The following is a 7,681-nucleotide window of genomic DNA, read 5'->3' as shown; positions in this document are numbered from 1 at the left end:
CGTACATATCTTTAATCATTCTTTATATATCTTTCATTTCCTTACTTAACATTTCCATACTTTTGCAATTCCCATTTTTATACACACATACACACATCTGTATAGTAATACATCGATTCTTCCACCAGTAATTACTTCTTAAACAATCAATTACTCAAATTAATTACTTCAGAGGAAATTAATTTCTCAAGTTGAAGGAAAAAAAAAACAAATGAATTGAGTTGCAAAATACGACAAAAGACCCAAAACGCTCTCGCTGAAAACGGTGATTTAATTACATTCAGCTAAAACACTGAAGCAAAACGAAGGTCGGAGCGGGGGTGGATGCATAAATGTGGGCGGAAGTGGGTGAAGGGAATATTTTTAACCCATCCCGACCGTGGTTAATTTTAGTGTTATGTTAACGAAATTCAAATAGATACGAACAATTTATTTATTTCGTCTGTTTTATACAAAACGAATTGTTATCATTTCAAAGATTTCTCATTTTAACTGATAAAAGTTATTCTCTAAGATCCTTTATATCGTCCCGTTCACACACACATACACACACAAACATGCCAACGCACAACACACACACACACACACACACACACACACACACACACACCATACACGCACACACAACAACACACAACACACACACACACTCATACACGCACACACAACACACACACACACACTGACATACTATAATAGTTTATTTATTTGCATGCTAATTATCTAATTATAAAATCATGGAACTTATTATTGTAGGCAAAAGAGGCAAGTTTAAATGTACCGTTATACAGTTTATTTCCCATTTGTTTACTTGTTTAAGGAAGGAGTTATCATTTGTTTATTATCGTTTAACGTATCATTTCATCATTCCTGTAAAACTCTTTCCTTTCTTTTTCACCTCCATTTGATTGCTTACTTTTAATTTCTATTATTCATTATCAAATCAATTCATTCATCATGCAATCATTTTACTCATAAACTAAGTAAATTTCAGATATCCTCTTATTAAAGTACTTTTTTCTTAAAATTATCTTCTCAAATACCAAATAAATCTGATACTTTAATGCACGTTATTGTTTGATAATGGAATTTGTAATTAATTATAGATTAGTTTAAAATTTAATCAAGAAAGATGTGTGTAAAATAATTCGTTAAGTTTGAAAGCCATACAGGTACGAATGAACATCTGCAATTGGATTGAAATTATAGATGAAGAAGTAATAGAGATGACATAGGAAAGAAAGTGGGACACAATACCATTTATTATCCATCCAATATCAACCGGTTTTTGTCAGGAAGATAGGACAAGAAGGTGGTTGGATTACTTCATGTTGACATTATCATCTGTTAAATTTTGGGCCTTTCTTTTATTATTTATTTTTCAGCCACTGGATAACAATAAAAATGTATCGTTACTTTTAAATTAAAAAAAGAAAGTGGTTGCATTTATTATCAATTTATCACTTTACTACTTGGCTAATTGGAAGGGTAATTTTGTTAACCGAATTCATAAATGTTCTTATGTACCATTTGATTGATAGTATCAGAAATAAGGCAAGAAAAAAAGAGGGGAGAAAATCTAGCATTAAAAAAAAAGATTCGGACATTAGGATGAGATTGACAGTTATATTTATATGTATGAGGAGAGAGAGAGAGAGAGGTAGAGAAAGGGGGAGAATATTATTTAGCTTTGAATTTTTCGAAACAATATATCAATCTTTAAATTGAAATTTTTGATCTTACTTTGATTTTAACATATTAATTTTTGTATTTATTTGTTTGTTTGTTTTATTTTTTGTTGCAAATATTCCAATTTTTAATAGTGATTTTTATTTTTAAATTTATAAAAAAATGTTTTCTATTCCAAGTGTAAACTTATTCGTTTAAATTCTCGTATTAGTAATGTTGGCAATCATCACTTATACTAGTAATAATATAGTGAGAATGACATTGACGACGAGAGCATTTTTCTCGAGACGGACTAAAGCATTTTGCATAAATAACTAAATGGCAAAATGCTGAAATATATTGATTTAGGAGATGGTGGCATGAGCAAACTAACTCTTTCTTTACTTTGTTTATATCGTTAAAAGGATGGAATAAGAGAAAGCGACATAAAAAGTTAGATGCTTATTAGAATCATTTGATTGTGTCGTGTATTGTTCATTTTTAAATATATCATTGTTTTGAAAGATACGTGTAATATACGTGTTAACGTGCGTATGATGTATTATTTGGAGGTAATAATATGAATGAATCAATGATATGATTTAGAAAGAATTTTTTTTTATATATATGTGTAAAACATTTGAAACGAATAAGGAAAGGATTTAATTTTCTTACATTTTTATATGAGAAATTGCTCTCATTATGCATTTAATCAAAAGTTAGATTAAAATTAAAATTAGCAATGATAACGATTCTTTCGAATATTATTAGCTTCCATCAAATAACTCACACTAATCATAATGCTTAAAAATTTTATTTATCATTATGATAATTTGTTGTGAAGTTTAGAAAAAAAAGAAAAAAGAAAAGGAATTATTACAAATTACGCGGTTACATTATTGTTACAGATTTTTGAGTGGAAAAATGAATCGCATGCTTAATTCTTTTTTTGGGATGAAATTTTCCGCTTTTTTTGGAGATATAAAAAAATTAAAATGTTGTGAAAATTTTTCAAATTTTGGTGTAATTTTTAGGTAGTTTAGGTAGTAGTGGTAGTATTAAATTTCTAGTTATTAATTATGGAAATATTGTTTCGTATATAATTTATCCAATTTCTTCCCGGAAATTTTATATCAAACTATGGCTGTTGATTAATATTTCATTTATTTCAATAAACTATCCATCTATTATATATTGAAAATGTTTTTTTCTCTTTTATTTATTAAAATTCTTTAATTTTTCAGTTTTGATCGCTGAAATATTGTAAAGCATTAATCACCGATTGTTTTGTTATTATTACGCTTGTTTAGATATGCTTACTCATCTAACTAAAGATGACGCATATGTTATACTAAAATATTCTAGATAAAGCACCTAAATATTTCACTGGTTTTTTTTCAGGAAAATGTTCCAAATCTTAAATAATTTATAATCATCGACAACTGGTGAAAGATAGCTCCGGTCCAGGTAAGTAAGACTATTTCAGTGATTTCGAAAATATGAACTGATACACTGATAACATATGGAGGTAACTTAAAAACGGCATAGAACAAATCATCATCAGGATTAAATGCTACTTTTACTCTTGCAGTTACTACTACGATTACGAATTATATGCATTTGATGGATTTACGGGAAAGTGATATTTTGAATAACAGTTTGGATACGGAGGAAGATGGTGGTAATGCAAGATATATGAGGGAACGATTTGGTATTTTTTACTATTTTTTTTTTCAAATTGTGGAAATGAATTTGGAAAAAACCATATAAGGTATTTCAAAGATTTTTTTGGGGAACACGAATTGGTGTAGGTTTAAACTATATCAGTTCCTCTTTTTGGTATTTAAGGGTGGTGAATTTGCTAGAGATTATTACTGAAGTGAAAAGGAAGTTTACTGAGTTATATAGAAGAGTTCCATGAAATAAAATTTTCGATTAGTTAACCGACAATAATTTTTTGAAATAAATTATATATTGGTGGAATGAAATAGGAAAATTTGAATAAATTCAATGAAATAAAATTTCTGACTGACTAATCAAAAATAATTTCTTGGAAATAATCACAAGCCGAAAAATTTACAGTTTCATTTTATTCTCCTAATCTTAATGGATCAAACGAAAAGTTTTACATATTGCATATACCTTCAAAATAAATTTTTCCAAAGTAATAAATTTCTCCTCATATGAAATAAGTAGACGATTGAAGTGAGCTAATGGACATCTTTGGCTTAAACTATGATTTCATAAAGCAGATAAGTACAAGTAAATTCTGAGAAAGCAGCTGGGATTTGGCATGAAATAGTAGCCTTTCCAAAAGTTGTTTTAAACTGAGGAAGCGGAATTGACGATAAATTCCATTGACTTATCGGATTCTAACACATTATATTTTGGAAAAAATGGTCCATCGTATTTCGCTTTATTCTCAATCGATTATTTCCATTTTCATATTTCATTTGTTTATCTTCTCTAAATAATGAATTGGTCACATTTTGAATTGTTCGTTTAAATCTATTGCATTCCTTCTTCACTGTAAAAATTGGAACTATTTATATACTTTTTTTTCGAATCATTCAAATAGCAGTGAATCGGAAAGGAAGTTGTTTCTTCTTTTCCCAAAATCATCAAATAAAGCATGTTTACATAAAGAATTAGTGGTGAAGCCAATCCTGTAAAAAGTCAGAAATTGTATGATCAATGAAAGATAATTTATAAATTCCTTAAGAAATTTAATTCCTTAAATTCAGTTCGGTTTCTTTAAAAAAAACTCCAAAAAAGGGTACTTAGGAAAATTTTTTTTTCTCGGATCCAACTGTTTGAAATATCATTTTTTTTTCTTTTGCCATTTTCTATAAAATTTTCCTTTGATTGATTGGCTACGGCAACTGTAATGCATTATTCTTACTAATTCTGGGATTAGAATTGATTTTACACAAAAACCGGATAGTTTATACTTCCTGTATTTACTTTTGAAAAAAAATGAACACTTTCTTTCTTGTCGTAAGAATTCATTTTTCTCGTATTACCATCAAAATAACGCATCAAAATATGATATGTATTGTATAGCAAAGGAATGTAAATGCTGACTGTATCGACAGAAATAGCATAACATCATAATTTCTATTCTTTCCCTATCCTCTCCTGTACTATTCCTAACATTCTATTGTCCTGGACTAATTTTGAAGTTTTCATAGCTAATTGTTAGATACAATACTGTCCTGACTTGTTTGTAACATTAGATGCAGCTAAATTTGCTTTAATATTATATCGTTCTTAGTTTACATTCCTTTATTGTGGAATTATCTGTTGATACATCTGATCATCTCTTACTGTCCTTCCTGATGTATAATATTTTCCTTTTGGAATTTTGTTCCTCATTATTAATTATAAAAAGGATTGGAATTTGAAATATTCTGCGAAAGTCTACAGAAGCATTTTGTAGTTGGATGAACTTTACATTATGCATGTGTGCGTGTGTATGGGTTTTTTTTTCCTTTTTGCAAGTCAATATAATAGTGAAGTTTTGAAAATTTTTTAACCAAAAAAAGAGTGGGATATTTGTTTATATCATTTGTTTGATGTCATTGCTTATACAAATATAAATTTTATTGTCTAGTAATAAGAAGTTTCGATATTTTCACCTTCTTACAATAATTTATTTATTTTCTCAAAACCAATGGTGACAGCCTTTTTTTGTTATTTCGAACATCTCAATTAACAAAAGCAAAAAAATGACTACATTTTTGCATAGCAATATTTAAATGAAGTAATCTACAGCAATTCTTCTTACTCTCTTCATTCAATAAATAAGCCTATCTCTTTGTACATTTACCTGTACAATAGAAATGCAGTCATTCTTTCCATCTATTCTCTAATATGTTAAGTAAAAAAAAAATGATTGAATTGAAAAAAACTGCAAAAAAACAGGGTAAATAAAATACTTGATAGAAATTTCAGAAAATTTATTGCCGAAATATAAGATTTTATTCAACTAATTTTTCCTTCACTCAATCGGTAGATAAGCTGGAAGTTGAATTTCTAGGAGTGCAACATATAAATAAATCATAAAGAATGAGTTGAAAGAATCGAAATACTTTCAGTTTTTTTTTTTGGTTTTTTGTTATACTCTCTACTTTTCAATTTTGTTCTAATTCATTTCCTTTTAAATGATATCAATATTATTCGAGTAGGCAAAAAAAGGAAAAATGGATAATTTGAAATGAACTTAAAATATTCATTCTCCAAACCACTATTGCAGAAATTAAACTGTATAAAATAAAACACTTGAGGATTAGCGCAACATTTATGCATACATTTCATTAGAATTGCTATTAGGAATAAAATTGGAAATAGATGCATTATTTAATTTAAATTTTTTTAATTTATCGGGGAATAAATTTATTAGTAAAAAGTACTGTGGTGATGAAATGCTACTCATTGAACTTAAGTTGCTTATTTTAACATATGCTTTAAAAAAACTTCAAATTTCGTCCGAACTTTGTCAGCCGAAAAAAACAAAAATTCTGCTATGGCAAAGTGGTTGGTGATGCATGGCCGTTCTTAGGTGGTGGCGTGATTTGTCTGGTTTATTTCGATAACAAACAAGGCTCTAGCCTACTAAATAATTACTGGATAATTTTGTCCAGACAACTTCTTAGAGGGACAACCGGTGTTTAGCCGCATGAAGTTGAGCAATAACAGGCAAAGTCTTTTTTTTTTTTTTTTTAAATGGATTTCATCCGGAGTAAGTTCATTTTTTACGAAAGGAAAATCTCTTTCTTGAAACTTAAATTTACACTTCCCTCCTCTAATTAATGGTCCATTGTTTCGATTTTGAAAGTTCTTTTCTTTGTACTGATATGTTTGGAATAGCTCGAAATAGTTTAAATAAGCATATGTCTCTATGCTCAGGATAACTAATGATTGATTGTTACCAATCATTATTTAGAGATGGCACAACGAGCTTGGAATTATCCCTACATATCCTTGCACTTGTAAGTCATAAATGATGTATAGTAAACATACGAATTGAAATTTCTTCCTCAACTGCTTCCTTTTCCCATTTCAAAAAAGAAAAGAAATAATGAAGCTCAGAGATTATTGACTTCCTTCAATTTAATTTTTTTTTTTTTAAGATTTTTCTCTCCAATTTTCTTTCTCCTTCTGTTTTCTTCCTTTTATTCTGTGGCATTAATGCGAAAGGATGACTGAAAATGGAAACTGGCTAAAATTGTTTTGTTGGAATTATTGAACGAGACGAGAGTAACAAACTTTAGTTTTTATAATTTTATTTTATAAATCAGGGTGATTATCTGCGAAAAATTCATATTAGTGTCAGTTCATGAACTTTATTTATTTTCTTATAAGATAATTTAAAAAAGTATAGAGGAAATAAAGGAACTAATTGGTCGATATTATGAAGGGGTAATTCTCGAGATTGAATTACACCCATAATGATATCTTACTCCTTTTTTGTATAGTAGTTTATATTGTCCATTACTAGTCAGTTTCTATACAGAAAAAAATCATTTTTGCAATGACTTATCATTGGATACAGATGGCAGTATATTGAAATGTCAAATGAAGCATTGCATGTAACAATTTGTATCGCATCATCTTTATCATCCTCTACCTAAACTGATTAGAATGACGAGCCGATGATAGTGTATATCGTGTGACAGAAAATTTTTGCAACGATTCCTGGTCCAAACATAGGGAAACTTTTAAAACTTTTTTTCTATTATCCCGATGAAAGTATTTTATGTGGCAAAACATGTAAGTGTTTTTTATTTGGATTCATATGATTGAAATTTTTAATTGGATTTTACTTCGTTCATGGTATAACTGATAAATCCATTAACATCAATTACATCAAATGGGTAATAATGTGTTGTCTGTCGTTTGGTTATATATATATATATATATATATATATATATATATATATATATATATATATATATATATATATATATATATATATATATATATATATATATATATATATATATATATATA

This window comes from Loa loa (assembly GCF_000183805.2).
Source record: "Loa loa unplaced genomic scaffold supercont3.146, whole genome shotgun sequence".
In the NCBI taxonomy this organism is placed as follows: domain Eukaryota; kingdom Metazoa; phylum Nematoda; class Chromadorea; order Rhabditida; family Onchocercidae; genus Loa; species Loa loa.
Note: the sequence above shows the minus strand (reverse complement) of the source record.